This window comes from Chelonia mydas, chromosome 22 (assembly GCF_015237465.2).
Source record: "Chelonia mydas isolate rCheMyd1 chromosome 22, rCheMyd1.pri.v2, whole genome shotgun sequence".
NCBI lineage: Eukaryota > Metazoa > Chordata > Testudines > Cheloniidae > Chelonia > Chelonia mydas.
The window spans coordinates 218789-236576 of record NC_051262.2 but is presented as its reverse complement, the minus strand read 5'-3'; the positions used below and the strand labels follow the sequence as shown (position 1 = coordinate 236576).

General features: G+C 51.7%; 2 non-coding genes across 2 annotated transcripts; one reads left to right on the top strand and one right to left on the bottom strand.

Moving 5' to 3' along the window:
- Positions 1–4464: 4464 nt before the first annotated feature.
- TRNAK-UUU lies at positions 4465–4537 on the bottom strand. Its single transcript has one exon. It is a non-coding gene; the product is annotated as a tRNA-Lys (tRNA).
- Positions 4538–14553: 10016 nt separating this feature from the next.
- LOC114020152 lies at positions 14554–14745 on the top strand. The gene has a single exon (XR_005222937.1). It is a non-coding gene; the product is annotated as a U2 spliceosomal RNA (small nuclear RNA).
- Positions 14746–17788: the final 3043 nt, after the last annotated feature.

Genomic DNA, 17788 nt, shown 5'->3' with positions numbered 1-17788 from the left:
CAGAGTGTTGGGGTGCGGGAGGCAGTGAGGGGTGCAGGCTCTGGGAGGGAGCTTGGTGCAGGAGGGTGCTCCGGGCTGGGCAGGGTGTTTTGATGTAGGAGGAGCTGTAGGGTGTACGCTCTGGGGGGGGGAATTTGGGTACAGGAGGGGTTCCGTGCTGGGGCAGAGTGTTGAGTGTGGTGTCTGGAGGGAGCCCCGGGCTGGGGTTTGGGGTGCAGGCTCCGCCTGGGAGGTGCTTACCACAGGTGGCTCCCAGTCAGGAGCTGGCTGCTGGCACGTCTGTGCGTGCGGCCCCTGGGAGGGAGGGGGGCAGCGGGTCTTCATGCGCTGACCACACCTGCAAGCGCCACCCCTACAGCTGCCATTGGCCGGTTCCAAGCCAATGGGAGCTGTGGGGACAGTTCTGGGGGCGGGGGCAGCACGTGGAGCTGCCTCACCACCCACTTTTCCCGCAGGCCCCAGAGATGTGCCAGCAGCCAGCTGGGTCTGGGAGGGGCCCAGGGCCAGGGCAGGCAGGCAGCCTCTGAGCCCCGCTGCACTGCTGGACTTTTAGAAGCAAAGAGTGTGGGGCTGACACTGAGCTGAAGGAGGGAAATGGTTAATTGAGAGAGATGGGAGAAGAATAAAATAGTCCCAGAAGCAGAGGTGCTGGAATGCAGGGGAGGGAGTGGGGCCTGGCCCCCAACTGGTAAAGGTTGGGGAGACTATGCCCTCCAACTCTTTACCGGCCCTAAGGACAAGGGACTGCCGGAGAGGGTGGAGAGGAGCAAGTGGGGGTTAGGTCTTGGGGAGATGGGGGGATGCAGGGTTGGGATCTTGGGGACATGGGGGGGGGCTCAGGGGGATGGGGTGGGCCACAGTTTGGGTGCCTGTGGCCCCCACACTTTTAGGGGGCTTCCGCAGCTCCGGCCCACAAGGATGACAAAAGATTAGCAGGCTACTGTTTTAGGTGCTCAGCGCCTACTGGCAGCCAGCTCCTGCCGGCACCCCCCACCTGCTAGCCGGCCTGGCCCACAACCTCCTCCTCTTCTCCTTCAGCTCCTCCCACCTGCCAGTGATCAGGTGTGTGGGAGGAGGGGGGAGAGGAAGAAATAGGGCGGCATGGCAAGAGACTGGACAGGGGTGGGGAGCAGGGCCTGAGATGGAGCAGGGGTCAAGCAAACCCCAGGAACTCTCAAAGTCAGCACCTCTGAGTACAGAAGCCTTCCCTGTGTTATACCAGTAAAATAAAAACCAGCAGGATCTTATTAAAGGGGAAAAGGCAAAATGCCACATTTATTGTGAATACAGAAAGAATCATAGTAAGCAGTTAGTTATAGCTACAACATTCCATTCAATTTCATATTTATTCACACATTCATTCATACGCACGCACACACACAGGTTCTGCAAGGTTGTTATCATAGTTACCAGCCTTAGAGTTGCTCATGCCAAGCCACTGGCCAGGTGGCCTGGACATGAGGAGTGAGCAGGGCCTTGTCAGATGCTCATCTGACGCTCCTGGAAGTTGGTTTGCAGAATCAGACCCCAAAGTTCTCACTTTCTAGAGTCCATTTTTATAGGAATTTCTTCCTATGCCAGTCTGTGGGAATTGCTTGATCATGCTGTTGCTGAATCAATCAGCATCTGGCACATTCCTGACGGCTCCGTGCTGCCAGATGTTATCTTGTTCTTTGGTTCTCCCATCCTCGAGGCTGTTGGGTGGATTCCAGTCTGCCCTCCGGGGGTCCTCCGGTTGTTTCCACTTGACACCTTCTTCAGCCGATCGACGCTGGATTCTTAGGCTGGCACCTCCCTGATCATTCAGTTATTATCCACACCAAGCATCCATCCACATACATCCTCTATCTCTGTTTTAATCACAATTGTTGACAAAGCGAGATGAATACAACAAAAGGGCGGGGAGTCTCTGGGTGCTGTTTCTGTTCTTACAGAGTATTGCTTTGAGTCTCTCTCTGTGTGAGTAGTTGTTACAAAGAATTGCTTTGAGAACAGACTCTGTCTTAGAATGTACTAACACAATTAGCAGCTTGCAACGTTCACACAGAGAGGGAGAGAAACAGTACCAAAAACCAAGAGACCTCTTAATTAGCAATACCCTGGAATTTAAACTGTGGGGAATCAAACTCATTTGTGATTTTAATACAGAACTTCTTTAATATGATCCAACACCTGAGTCTGAGCTACCAGGATCCCTGCCACAGAGCAGAGTGCACAGATCTCAGCCTCCCTTTCCCACACATGGCTCTGGACAGCACCAGGAATGATTTGGCTCCTGGCACACAAGAGCTGAGTTGCCTGGACAGGAGCTTGAACCCTGGTCCCGCCCATTAAGAGCCTGATGCTCTGTGGACTGAGCTGGCCAGGCTTGCTGAGAGCCTCTCCCCATCCTCTTTTTCTCCACGCCCACTGCCAATTCCTCCTCCTCTTCCTCCCTCCTGCACCTCAGGGTCAATAAATCTCTGCACCTAGACAGCCGGCCCGCCCTCTGCACCCCAATCCCCCATGCCTAAGCCTCCCTGCCAAAGTCCTGCACCTAGCTCCATAGAATTAAGTCTCACATCTCGCTGGAAACTCGAGTTCTTGTGCCCAGAGAGTCTCTGCCCCCCTCAGTAGCTGACCTGAGAAACTCAGTGTCAGGGTTCTTTCCCACTCTGAACTCTAGGGTACAAATGTGGGGACCTGCATGAAAACCTCCTAAGCTTACTTTTACCAGCTTAGGTTAAAACTTCCCCAAGGTACAAATTATTTTACCCTTTGCCCTTGGATTTCCACTGCCACCACCAAACTTTATCTGAGTTCCTGAAAAAACAGAGTTTGGACACGTCTTTCCTCCCGAAAATCCTCCCAACCCTTGCACCCCACTTCCTGGGGAAGGTTTGGTAAAAATCCTCACCGATCTGCATAGGTGACCACAGACCCAAACCCTTGGATCTTAGAACAATGAAAAAGCATTCAGTTTCCTTACAAGAAGACTTTTAATAGAAGTAAAAAAGAATCACCTCTGTAAAATCAGGATGGTGAATACCTTACAGGGTAATTAGATTCAAAACATAGAGAATCCCACGTGGCAAAACCTTAAGTTACAAAAAAGACACACAGACAGGAATAGTCATTCTATTCAGCACAGCTATTTTCTCAGCCATTTAAAGAAATCATAATCTAACACGTACCTAGCTAGATTACTTACTAAATTCTAAGACTCCATTCCTGTTCTGTCTCCAGCAAAAGCATCACACAGACAGACACAGACCCTTTGTTTTTCTCCCTCCTCCCAGCTTTTGAAAGTCTCTTGTCTCCTCATTGGTCATTTTGGTCAGGTGCCAGCGAGGTTACCTTTAGCTTCTTAACTCTTCACAGGTGAGAGGATTTTTCCTCTGGCCAGGAGGGATTTTAAAGGGGTTTACCCTTCCCTTTATATTTATTACAAGGCTGATGGCTGCAGTCCCTCAATCACCGCCGAACACGCTGTGGTCGCTGAAAGAGAGGCTGCTGCTGCTGTGTCGGATTTCCTCTTCGCTGGCGAGGGGCCCTCTGGTCTCAGGTCAGACCTAAGGACACTGTGGGACTCACCAACAGGTCCGGTGCTCACCGCTGGGTCAGTTCTCCCCCCATAGGGGTGTTTCCTTGCCTGGGTGAATGAGCCCCCAGACTGCTGCTCCCCATCCCCTGGGGTCCCACCACTACCCCGATCCAAAGACACCTCAGTCCCCACAAGTGCTCCCAAGGCGGGGTGAGAGACTCCTAGTGCTCCACTCCCCAGCTCCACCAATTCCGCACTCTCCTTCCCCTGGTCTCCTGACAATTCAGGCCCCAACCCTGGCCTGGACCCAAGCCTCCCAGGGATTGGCACACACAACAACCTTCTTCCTGGGGGAGGCACAGGCCTACCCCAGGCACTGCAGACACATGCTCTTCCTCCCACTCCACTCCTCTCGCAGACGTTTCACGCTCCTCCAAGTCCCAGCCAGCAGCACCGCCACCTGCACCCCTCTCCAACTGGGGGGGCTGAGCCCCACCCTCCTCCCCACTCCAACGAAGGGAAGCCGAGCGCTGGGTGAGCACCTAACGCTGACGGGGCAATTCTTTCAGACTCTCCACGGAGCCCACATCACTCTGCTGTAGGAGGGAGCCCTCAATACGAAGCAAAAGCTCCAAACATTCCCCACACCCTGTCTCAGACAGGCCAGCCAGATCAGCACAGCCACGTGAAGGCAGAAAAAAAGGCAAGGAGACAGAGCTTCCACCTCCACCATGTGAGATGCAGCCATCTGGGAGGAACCTGCTATATGCCCAGAGGCCTTTATTCCTCCAGCCTGTGAGGACAGAGGGGATGTCAGGAAGTTTCCCCTTCAATCCCACACACAAAGGGCCCTTCTTAGGAAAGGCAAAATCCTGAAGAGAAAAAGACATTCAGAAGGATGCCAAAGTGATAGACTTTTATGATCTTGGGAAATAGCTCATTGCCTGACCAGGGACTTGAACCCTGGACCCTCAGATTAAAAGTCTGATGCTCTACCAACTGAGCTAGCCAGGCTCACAAAGAAAAGGAACAAGTTCATGCAGAGGAGAAACTAGTCAAGAAAAAGAGAGGAGGAAACAATAGAGGAAACCTGCTGCTCTCTCTCTCTCTCTCTTCCCAGCCCTAGCCCTGGTCTCCTCCTCCCTCCAGCACCCTGAGGCATTTTGCTAGCACAATGCCCAAGTCAACTCCACCCTCCCCAAACTCTAGAAGGCCTATCTCATCAACCTGGCCACTCTTACAGCCTCCTCTCCAGCCCTGACCAATAGGGAGGAGGATTGAGTCTCTCTCCCTCAGGCCCACCCTTCACCATTCCTGGGTAAAGACCAACACCGCCAAAGTGACTTTGGGCCAGCAGGTCAACCAAGAGGGCTGCCTCCTAGGCCTTGCTGCAGCCCAGCTGCAGGACTCAGAGTAAATCCAGCTCACATCCCTCCCTATAGGGCTCCAGGAGAGGCCAGCCTTCTGGATCCAACGTCTCCTCTGGCGTTCAAGTCACAACTGCAAGCAGGCAAAAGACTGGCTCCCACATCATTTGAAAGAGCAAGACAAAGCCTTGAAACTCCACCTATGCTTAGGTGTGAAGCAACAAGTCCAAAAGCCCCACTGAGATCTGAGCTCAGCTTGCAGTATTCAGCACTCTGACAGCTGACCTTTACGCCATGGGACCCGATGATGTCACAGTCTCTAGACACCTGTGGCCCTCAGCTGGCAGGCTTGAACTCTGCACTTACAGCTCTCCAGCTGCTCCCCCTCTCTCTGCTGCTCTCACCCCCCCCTTGGTTTATCATAGTACCTGGCCCCCCTTTCTGCCAACCAGAGACTCTGCTTTCTGGGCCCGCTCCTGTGGAGATGGGCTTCTATCCTGCTTCCTAGGACTAAGCAGCAGAAAGAGGCCTTTCCAGGAAATGGTCATGGCTTCTGGGAATCCCTGTGTGGCTCTGGACACCACCAGGAATCATTTGGCTCCTGGCACACAAGGCAACTTAAAAGCTAAGTGTCCAGCCAGGGGCTTGAACCTTAGACCCTCAAAGTAAGAGCCTGATGCTCTACTGACTGAGCTAACTGGGCTTCCCAATAGACCACAAGAGTGAGCAGGCAGGCAAAAGAGAGGCAAAAAAGTGCCAGAAACCCCTCCTCTTTTTCTCCACAGCCACTGCCTTTCAGCAGGATTCATAGAATCATAGAATCATAGAACCATAGAATATCAGGGTTGGAAGGGACCTCAGGAGGTCATCTAGTCCAACCTCCTGATTCCTCCTCCTCCTCCCTCCTGTGCCTCAGTGTGACTAAATCTCTGCACCTAGACAGCCAGTCCATCTGCTGCATCCCAATCCCCCAGGCCTAAGCCTCCCTGCCCAAGTCTTGCACCTGGCTGCATAGAATTAAATCTCACATCTCGCTGGGAACTTGACTTCTTGTGCCCAGAGAGTTTCTGCCCCCCTCAGTAGATGACCCGAGAAACACAGTGTCTGCCTTTTCTGAAGAAGTGCTTAGACTACATCATCATGTGGTCGGATGGATAAAGCATCTCCCTTTGGATCAGATGATTCAGGATTGGAGTTCCTCCATGGTTGTGCTTGCTTTGGTTAAAAGTCCTGCTTTCTTCAGGGCTGGATCCTCTTCTTGGCTGCTCAGGCCAATGCTCTGGCTTCAGCTAGACCCCCGGGAAGGAGCTGGGTTTGGGCATCACAAAGGCTAGGGCGTGAGCCCCAGGTGCGTCCAGTCTAGCCTTTGCCATTCCTGACTTGCCAAAGTAAATGGGCAGCTGCCCAGGCTAGCGTGTAGAGCAGTTTCCCTCCTCCAAATGTGCACCTGTCCCTGTGCTTGAGGGGGCTAAATAGCGCCGAGGGGGCTGGGTGTTTCTCTGCTTCTCACCAGCTGGGGAAAGCCTCTTGGGGTAAAATCTCCTGCCCCGCTGCAAAAGTGAGCACCTGGAGTGGGAATGGTCAGAGGCCCCACCGGCGGGGCTGGCCCTGTTTTCCTACCATCTTCTGGTGCTGGCCACAGAGCAACAGCAGCTGCCTCACATGCTGGTCTGTGGGTGGCCTTCAGTGGGTGTTTGGCATGCCAGGGAACAGGTTGGCCGGGTGTCATTGTGGCTGTCTGCTGGCCACGTGCAGGCACGGTCCTCCCCTCCTCTTGCCCCACCCTCGGTTGCTCTTTGGCTTTTTCGCCTTCCCTTGGAGCTGTCAGCACCAGCCACCTCTGCTGTAGGTGCCCAGAGGAGGAGAGGTGTGCTGTGCTCCAGCCTGGGACTCTTCCTCCCTCCTGCCTAGCTCTGACTATGAAGCCTGGCCCTGGCACTCCTTTCTTCAAGCGCCATGTGGGAAAGAGGAAAAACATGGGCAGCAAGCACAAGGGCCAAACTTGTGGGCTGTCAAGATTCCTTCCCCACTCTGAACTCTAGGGTACAGATGTGGGGACCTGCATGAAAGAACCCCTAAGCTTATTCTTACCAGCTTAGGTTAAAACTTCCCCAAGGTACAAACTTTTACCTTTTGTCCTTGAACCTTTATGCTGCCACCACCAAAGTATCTAACAAAAATAACAGGGGAAGTGCCCACTTGGAAACATCTCCTCCCCAAAAAATATCCCCCCCAAGCACTACACCCCCTTTCCTGGGGAAGGCTTGATAAAAATCCTCACCAATTTGCATAGGAGAACACAGACCCAAACCCTTGGATCTTAAGAAAAATGAAAAATCAATCAGGTTCTTAAAAGAGAATTTTAATTAAAGAAAAAGTAAAAGAAAAACCTCTGTAAAATCAGGATGGTAAATACCTTACAGGGTAATCAGATTCAGAAACATAGAGAATCCCTCTAGGCAAAACCTTAAGTTACAAAAAGACACAAAAACAGGAATATACATTCCATTCAGCACAACTTATTTTATCAGCCATTTAAACAAAACAGAATCAAACGCAGATCTAGCTAGATTGCTTACTAACTCTTTACAGGAGTTCTGACCTGCATTCCTGCTCTGGTCCCGGCAAAAGCATCACACAGACAGAGAGGACCCTTTGTTTCCCCCCCCTCCAGCTTTGAAAGTATCTTGTCTCCTCATTGGTCATTTTGGTCAGCTGCCAGCGAGGTTATCTTATCTTCTTAACCCTTTTCAGGTAAAAGGACTTTGCCCAGGAGGGATTTTATAGCACTGTACGCAGAAAGGTGGTTACCCTTCCCTTTATATTTATGACATGGGCATCAGGTGAAACAGCGAGAATCCCAACCATCAGGTCAAACCGCAGGCATCACTAGCTAGGGTGGCAAATTCTAGGGCCCCAACCCATGGCAGCCATCCTGACCAAAGACCTGGCTCCAGTGGGCATGAGTCACCCAGCAGGACAGAAATGACTCACTCTTTCACACTTGGAGACAGGGAAGTTGAGCACTTTGAGCTCCAGGGCTTTACCACAAACCAATACAAGGTCCCAAAGAGATTTGAACTCAGATTGCAAGATTTAGAGGCCTGAGTGCTGACCATTACACCATGGGACCAGCTCATGCTGCTTTCTCTGGATATCAGTGACCCCCTACGGGGCTGGCTTGTGTAAGGGGGCTGTTGGCCCTTTACTAAAACTTTGTGGGTTTGCTTGATTGGCTAGTTCCCAGTACCAAGAGAAGCGGGAAGGGCCAATGGGGAATCAGGACCCAGAGACTGACAGTCCCCAGGGGCAATGGGGAGAGGCCAAAGCTCCAAGTTAGCCAGACTGACAGGGCAAGCAGTCTAATGAGGGAGTCATTATGTTGTACCATGGGTACTGTGCTATATAATTGGTTATGTTCTGGCTGTATACAGTGTATGTTTTATAGTAAGAATTAAGGTATTAGAATAAATGAATAGGATAGTGGATACTAGTATTAGTCATTTTCTTTTTATTCATGCCTTGTAAGTAACAGACAGGATCTTGTCTGTGTCTATGTTAATTAGATCAGAGGAATTTTGAAGGCCTAGGCCCCAATGTAGGAAAAGATAGTTGCAAGATTTAGTAAGGCCTAATTTACGATGCCTTACTTGTTCAACATAAAACACTGCCATTTGTTACCTTTTGACGGTCTCCGCAAAGACCTGTTTGTGTGATTGAGGAATGTATGCATCAGGAAAAGATAAGGTGTGAAGGCCATTTTTGAAGCCAGATGGCTAAGGGAGGAGAAGTGAAGAGACTGAAGAGACTCAAAGACACCAGAGAACCATCAACGCACATCCATGGTTGAGGAGGGGCAGACTGACGAACCTCAGGTGAAGGCTGGCACCCTTAAAACACAAGATAATAGATTAAATGGAAACCTGACAGGCTGACGCTCCCGGAGTGTTTTGGCCATCAAAAGATAACACCCACGGAGGAGTAACCGGTCATAAACTGACACAGCAAAACCCATAGACTTCAACAAGAAAAAGGACTATAAGAACAGGGTGCTTTGCCATGGGGCTTTGGGTTCGTCTTGCCAACAACTCCAGGAGCATCGGTTCGTGACCAACAGAGCCCGGCTCCCCTCTGCGACCAATCTGGCTGGCCACTAGATTGATCCAGACTCTGGACTGGTAACTATAAATATCGGCTGTCTGGTCTGCGTGCATGGTGTATGTGTGCGTGACTGAAAAGCATATGCTAATTGCCCAAGAAGAGCCGGGGAGCAGAGCTGTGCTGGTGTAGTGCCAGAAACTGCTATCTGTAGGAATTTGCTACATGTAGCAGTTACTGGTACCTGAGGTTGTTCTTATTGGATGACTTGTCCTAATTTGCTAAAACTTGACAGTGGCATGGGATGGAAGCATCAAGTCTTTGGCTTCCAAACGACCCTGCCTGGTGTACGTCTGTATCAATTACCTCTTTATTTATTACAATAGCACAAGGAAGTCAGTCAAACAAGTGACACAGTGGCCATTGCGAGTCTATGCTGACGTAACGAGAGTTAACATAGGCTTGTAGTGTAGCTATGGCCTTAGGTCTATGAAATGTTTGGGTGAGGTAACAGGAAAAGGATGAGGGGAGACCAAGATTCATTCAGGTGTTTAGGCTCCAGCTTTTGTGGAAGAGGCCTTACTGCACCCTAAAGGCTCAGGAACAAAGAGGCCCATAAGAACGAAATATCATGACTTTATTAACATTTCTTGACTTCCGGGTGTATAATTCCTGTTTTTAGAATTCTTGGGGTTGTCAAACCCTCTTGGGGTTGTAGACGTGTGTTCATTATGTTTTGAGGGCCAAAGCTGTAAATGGGTTCAACAAAGAATTAGATCAGTTCCTCAGGATAAGTGCATCAGCTATTAACTGAGATAATCAGGGATGTCTCCGCATGCTCTCGGTGTCCCTAAACCTCTGACTGCCAGATGCTGGGAGTAGATGATGGGATGGTTCACTCAGTGATTGCCTGTTCTGTTCATTCCCTCCGAAGCCCCTGGCACTGGCTGCTGTCAGAAGATGACGTTCTGGCTGACGATGTGTTATCATTAGGTTTTATCTGCCATAGGGCTGGATTAATCACATAAAACTGGGACCTGATTATGTTTTTACTGTTCTTTTGCACACCAAGTCAATGCCATTATGTCTCAGTTGAGCATGTCCGTGGAAGGAATCGCATTCCAGAGCTTCTCGGGCTGAGATCACTATAATCTGCAGGCGGGGAAAAAAAGTGTGTGGAGGCTAATTAAATATTTGGCTAAAGCTGGGGGCACTTGGTGAGCGCAGCACATTAGCCAGGGTTTGTTTCTACCCAGATATGTTCTGTCTCCCTGCTCCATAGTCGATAGCACAGCCTGTGGTGCAGGGAAGATGGCTAATGAAGTGAGCAGGTCGGAGGAGGCAGGTTAGTCAACGAGGAGAGCCGCACGGATGGAAGGTGGGGTGGGGCAGGGAGGGATGAGACAGACGCCCAAGTCCTCACCCCCCCGCACCCCAACCCTCTGCCCCAACCCTGAGCCCCCTCCGCACCCTGAACCCCTCATCTCAACCTCCAAGAGCCTGCAGCCCCAGCCAGACCCCTCACCCCAAACCTCTGCCCTAGCCCTGAGCCCCTTCCTGCACTCCAAACCCCTCATCCAAATGCCACCCCAGAGTCTTCACCCCCAGCCAGTGCCCTTGTCCCCCTGCACCCCAACTCTCTGCTCCAGCCCTGAGTCCCCTCCTGTACCCCGAACTCCTCATCCCAACCCCCCCGAGCCTGCACCTTCAGCCAGAGCCCTCACCACCCCCCAAAACCCAACCCTCTTCCCCAGTCCTGAGCCCCCTCCCACAGTCCGAACTCTTGGCCACACCCCCACCACACATCACCTCCATATTGGTGCACATAACAAAATTCATTCTGCACATGGATGTAAAAAATTAAAGGGAACATTCCCCAGGGCCCATTAGTAAATGTTTATGGCCTGTCACAACTCAGTAAATTGTCTGGGGGTGGAGGCATATGGGTGGTTTTGGGTGGATCCTGCCTCCTCTGGAGGTTTGGGTCCTGTCCTTCACTCACCCCACGGTGGCGGCTCCTGCACCGCCGGTGCTATGGGGCTGGCTGGACTTGACTCTCCGCTCCGGGCAGCAGGGCAGAATTAACTTTTTGTGGGCCTGGGGCCAAACATATCTGTGGGCTCCCCTGGGGAAGGATTGTAACAGACAGGAGAGTGACACGGGAGTTGTCTTTGACACAGCACACAGCTGCACGGGTTTTATGGACAATATTTACATGTTTAACTTGCAGATGGAGGTGGCTGCAACCAGGGGCCCAGCAATGGGAGCCCCAGGGCAAAAAGATCCACACAAGTGTCCAGCAAATACATTCTAAACGACCAACTACAAAATCAACCCTGTGGGGACAACCAGCAAACAAAAGCCAAAGCTGGGCAATCCACCAGCCCTGTGCTGCTCCCATGGAACGGGAACCTTCCAGCTATCTTCTCCCGCACAATTCCCACCCGAACCACCAGGGCTTGAATCCCATTTTCCTTTCCAATTGGGGTGGATTTAGAACATTGCAAAAATAAAAAATATGAAAAATACATTTTATTTCCAGCATCATTATTCACACTGGTTTTGCTAGCCCCCGAATGGGACCAGAACCACATCCCTCCGCAGAACGATCCCCCTAAAAACCAGTGCAGCCTCAGCAATTACAGTAGAGCCTCAGGGTTACAAACACCCCAGGATGGCGGTGGTTCAGAACTCTGAACAGAAAGCTCTGGTTGTTCCTTCAAAAGTCTGCAGCTGAACAGAGATTGAATACAGCTTTAAATCTTTACTATGCTGGAGAGAAATGTTGCTTTTAACCATCTTAATTTAAATGAAACCAGACAGAAACAATTTCCTTACCTTGTCAAATCTTTTTTAAAATTTTCCCTTTAATTATTTTAGACTACATTTAATACACCACTGTGCTTTTTTTTTTTTTTTTTTTTTGGTTCTCTCTCCTGTTGCCTGATTACATATTTCCAGTTCTAAATGAGGTGTGTTTTTGACGTGTCAGTAGGTAACTGGTGTTTGCAATGCTAGAGGTTCTACTGTAGCCACCACACAAATCTCACTTAAAGTCCAGTATTCATTAAGTTATTTTTTTCTACTAGGGACCAGGCTGCTGCAATGGGGATGGATGGGAGGAGCCTAGCTTGGCTTCCAGGGAAAAAATTTTTAGGCCTGACTGGGCTTTGTAAAACCAAAATTACCAAAAAATCCCCAAACCCTGCTACTGATCAATCACTGAGCAGACATCCAGCTGCACCAAGCAGTGCCCAGGTCACCAAGATCTCGAAACACAGGCCTCAGGAGATTACAACTCCCATGAGGTATGAGGACCTGGTCAGGGAGCTGCACTAGAAGTACACATTAGACGGTGCCAAGGAAGATTAGCAGCTCTCAAGATGAAGGAATTCTCCACCTGCCCGCAGAGCTAGTTGGGAACCTTTAATTGGAAATTAGCCCCAGCCCAAGGGAAGTCTCTCTGCAGTCATCAGGGCTGTCACCACAGCCTGGAGGAGACGAACACTTACCTTAGCGACAACAGCAGCTGCTTTGCTCCCGGCTGGTCTTGCCCAGAATCACTGGGTGAATGCTCTGGAACTACTCCATAGGACTCTGGGGTGGCCTACGCTCTCTGAGCATATTGTTCTTTCTGGATCTGATCTTGGAATCCCCACAGGCTCATGTCACTGCACACAGACCCCACAGCTCCCAGATGCTGCAAGCAGACCCCAGAGCTCCCAGGCACCCCATGGGACAGGGGACCCTGGAGTTCCCAGCCACCACAGGCAACAGAGGGAGCCCCCAGCTCCCAGACACGGCAAGCAGAGCCTGGCGTTCCCAGTCACCATGGGTGATGGGGAGAAGCCGCAGTCCCCTGCCATTGCAGATAGCCCCATAGCTCCCAGCTTCTGCGGGCGGACGCCAGAGCTCCCAGCTGCCACATGTGGTGGAAGAATGTTATGAAGGCCAAGACTAGAACAGGGTTCAAAAAAGAACTAGATAAATTCATGGAGGATAGGCCCATGTGGCTGTTCCTTCCCCAGAGAACCAGCAATGAGCTGGTCTACATCGCCCATAGGCATGGCAGTGCCAATGTCCCCCGCATGGGTGATCTGTGTGACATCGCGGTGATCACCCACGCCTTCCGCCTGCTGACGTGTCCCGACGCCATGGTCGCAGCAAACGCCCTCCATGACGCAACAAAGAAGTGGATCGGCAGAGCCCCCTCCAACCAAGACACCGCCAGCTTCCTGAGCGGTTCCCTGGATGGTGAATTCGGACGGGACGGGCGCGACATCGCTTCACTGTGGTCCCGCGCTCGCAATGCCACGCGTCACCTGGGGAAGCGCATCGGCTGCCTCTGGGAGTGGTGCGAGGAGCGCCAGGAGCTGGGAGTCCTGGTGCCGCAGATCAGGTCTGAGGACAACACCATCGTCACCCCGAGCGCCAGGGGCATGCTGGAGAGGACCCTGAAGGCGGCCATCCACTCGCTGTACATGGAAGCCCTGAAGCGTAAACCGGACCAGGGTAAAGTCTTCGAACTGACCAGCAAGTGGGACGCCAGCAACCACTTCCTCGCCAGGGGTGGCTTCACCCGTTTCGCTGACTGGCGGTTCAGCCACTGCACTCGGCTCCACTGCGTCCCACTCAACGGAGCCGTCCGCCACGGGAACCGAGACGAGCGTTGCAGGAAGTGCGGCTACTCCAACGAGACCCTGCCCCACGTCCTGTGCAGCTGCAAGCCCCACTCCAGAGCCGGGCAGCTGCGCTGCAATGCCATCCAGGACCGCCTAGTGAAAGCCATCGCACCATGCCTGGGGGAGGTCGCCGTGAACTGCGCCATCCCCGGCACTGACAGCCAGCTGCGACCCGACGTGGTCGTCACCGACGAGGCCCAGAAAAAGATCATCCTCGTCGACATCACGGTCCCCTTCGAGAACAGTACCCCGGCCCTCCGAGAAGCCCGAGCTCGTAAGCTGGAAATTTACACCCCCCTGGCCGACACCCTGAGAGCGAAGGGCTACGAGGTGCAGATGGACGCCCTGATCGTCGGAGCCCTGGGCGCTTGGGATCCCTGCAACGAGTGTGTGCTGCGGACCTGTGGGATCGGTCGATGCTACGCACGGCTCATGCGGCGCCTCATGGTCTCGGACACCATCCGATGGTCCAGGGACATCTACATCGAACACATCCCCAGCCACCGACAGTACCAGGAGGTGTGAGCCGGGACGACATCGTGCATCCACGATGGGAAAGGGACTGAGAGACTTTTTCCATTGGACCGTACGAACTGCAACCATAAACTCACTGAACATTAAATCCCACCAAATGAGGGTAAATCCATCCTCATCATCGTATCCGCTCATTATACTCCACACCTGAACATAGCCATTATATGGACAACATACCCCCAAATCTCAGTGTCTGTATTTTGACCGGTTAAACTTTTACCCCCAATCGGGGAGATTGCAGATTGTGTATTCCTTATGCCACCAGCTCCTAAACCAAATTTTGCACCCCTTGATAATCTGTACCTTATTCCCTGATAAACAGAAACTTCTATGCTTACACTCTGTACCGTTTTCTTTTTACTTCAACATCATCTTAATAAAATTATTAAATCTGTTCTTATCAGTTTAATCTCTGACATGTTCTCTATCTGAGAACTCAATTGAAGGGATTTTTGGAACAGGGATCTGGAACAGAGGCTTGCTCCATCCACTCCACGCATCAGCCTGGTATTGCAGTCCTGCTGGGTATGGTGCACCTCCCCCTGGGGAGAGCATGATGGTTCAAAAAAAGAAAAAACGTGTCCCATTTTGCTCTTTTATTTGTAACCTTGAGCTGTGTTTTCTGTCAGTTTCTCTATTTTCTCTTTCTGACGTGGGTGCTTTTCTTATTTCTGCTCTAGTGCTGTTTCATAAAGTACTTAAGAGGCTGGTTCTCACACATAGTGCTTTCCAGAAGTGTGGGCTTTGGGTCTGTGTCTCTCGGCAGTGTCCCCACAGGAGAGAATAGTTTCATTCCTTTCCCCTTGTGAAAATGTCCCTGTTGGCACAGAGGGAGCAGTTTAGAGGATCAGAAGAGGAGAAAGGTTTGAGTCGATTTGTAGACCCAGAGGCTAATGGGAGGGGGGACCCAACTCCCTAACAATCCCCCGTCCCCAAAGAAACTGTTCCGTACTGTCCCACCCACACCCAACTACCCTCCAGGTTCACCCCCAGGCTCCTTCCGTCTCCCTCAGCTCCTCCGTTCTCCCCTAGACTGGAGCGCCCTGGCAGTGCAGCCCTAGTGGTTTAGGGGCAGCCGTGCCCTCAGACAGGCCTTCCAGCTTTGTCCTGCCCTAGTGCTGGCCCCCAAACTGACACAGGGTGGTGCTGTTGCAGCCCAGAAGCCTCTGGCCAGAGGCGGAGGAGCCTGAGAGCTGACAGGGAGAGCAGGGGTAGGCGCCAGCCAGTGCTGGGCTTCCCCAGTGTCTGCCCTCCGCAGGGGCTGCTCCCCTTGAGAGCATCAGCCTCAGAGCCGCCCCCTGTTGCTGGCACGGGAGGAAGGATCGGGTGACGGGGCAGTTCTGGGACTGCTGCCCTGAGGTGCTGGAGCCTGGAACTAGGGGAAGTCGCGCGGGCTGCTAAACTCCCTGGCAGGAAGGAGTTTCCATCCTATCCAAGGTTTGCAGGTTCGTTCAGTGGCTCTCTGCTCCCCCACTGTACACGTCCCAATGCCCCGGCCACTGCCCCACTTCCAAAGAGCTGCCCAAGGGCAGGCCCATCCCAGCCCCTTGCTCCCAGTGCCAGGAATTAGGATGGGACTTTGAACAACCTGCTGGCTCGTCAAGTGCATGGGGCTGGATGGGTGTTCCTGAGCCGTCGCTGGGGATGCACTGAAGCCTTCACATCCATCGGCAAGGAAAAGGAGGGCACCCACCCGCAGAGAGGAAGTCTGGGAAGGCGGGGAGCTGGGTGGAGAAGGGAGTGGAAGGTCGAGTGGGGAGGGGAAGACGGGAGAGGTAGCTGCAGACGGAAGCAGGGTCAAGGAAGGGGAGGTGGGGTGTATTGGGGCCAGAGGGATGGGTGGAGTGGGGCAGAGGGTAGGGTGGGGCCAATGAGGTAGAAGGAGAAGGGATGGTGACTGAGGCAGATGGAGAAGGTGGTGTGGGGCACAGGGCAGGGGACCCCCTCTCCCATGCCTCCTGCCCAGCCCCTCACCCCAGAGTGCTGTGGCTGTGGTTCCAGTCTCAAGATGCCAGTGTCTCCTGCCCTCTGCCTCCCCCCACGACAGCGCATGTGCTTTATAAAAATAGGTTTATAAGTGTGACTGTGATGTAACTGGAATATGCTTTATGCAAAAGGTCTCATTACACAGCTTATGATCTACTGAGTGTGTCCATCCTATTTGTATGAATGTATCATTATTGTCTCTGAAGCTAGAAATATGAAGTATTACTCTAAAGTCCTATTGTAATTATGCAAAGTGGGGGCCATTCATGGTGGCTTGGAATTTTGGTGGCTCTCATTAACTAAAACAATTGGTTGTTGTGACATTCCCTTAACCAGACCAGTGATCTGCTCAGTCACTCCAATCTTTGACTCTGGGAGCCAGCCTTACCCTGCTCTGCTGTGAGCCCCCCACTCCTGGGCCGCTCATGCACAGCGTCTGGCTTGTAAACTGATCCCAGCTACTTGCAAGCCAATGACACTAGTCAATATCTCCGGTCCCAGACACAAGCTTGGGAACCTCCATCTTGCAGTGTCCAGTTATGCCCACCGGATGCTGCAAGCTTATAGGAATTCGTCAATTTAAGAAAGAAATTGACATGGACCAGGCTTGTTATCCCCAGCGGAGCCTCTGACCACTGCAAACCAAATGCACTGCTTCAGGCAGAACAAACAAATAGATTTATTAGCTATAAAGATATGCTTTGACTTCTAATCACTTAAAACCTAACAAGTCAGATTTGGTCAAATGAAATAAAAGCAAAACGCATTCTAAGCTGATCTTAACACTTTCAGTGCCCTTACAAATTTTGAGCCTTCTCACCACAGGCTGGCTGGTTACTTTTCAGTCAGGCTCTCCCCTTTGATCAGCGTTTCAGTCTCTTGGTGCTGGTGGTGTCTGTAGATGTAGGCAGAAGAGAGACAGACTGGCAAAATGTCTCTCCCTTTTATCATGTCCTTTCTTTTCTCGTGGCTTTGCCCCCGCCCCTACTTCAGAGTCAGGTGAGCATTACCTCATCAGTCCCCAACTGCCCACATGAAGGAGGTGATTCCCTCCAGGGTCTAACAGATTCTTTTGTTGCTGCCTAAGCCAGTGTCCATTGTTCCTGTGAGGCTGGGCTGGGTTTGTCCCATCCATCCCCTGACGAGGTGTGAACTGCCTCTCTCTTCTTGGAGAGCTTTTGCATGGGCTTGCTTTAAGCCATGAGGATACATTTTCAGCCTGGTAACTATATACATAAAATTATATCCTATAACTTTACTGTAACAATCACTATACCAACCATGCTCAGTGCATCATGAGCCTTCCAAAGATATCCAACATGACAAGCTTTGCATTGGATGCCACACAATCATTTTATAAAGATGAACATGGGGGTGTAGGGTGTTCCCTCGAGGTACAGAGCATCAGACCTCCCCTCTTAGTTTACTGAAGGAGGGTTAGTCACTGACTATCTTGAAGGCAGTTTCTGGTTATAGTTCTCTTGGCATCCAGCCATAAAGGCCATGAGGCAGCGTGCCTCAGTTTCCCCATTCACACACAGCAAACCAGGTTTTTTTATGGTTTCTCTGCTGTGATCAACTTTAAACCGGTTTACACG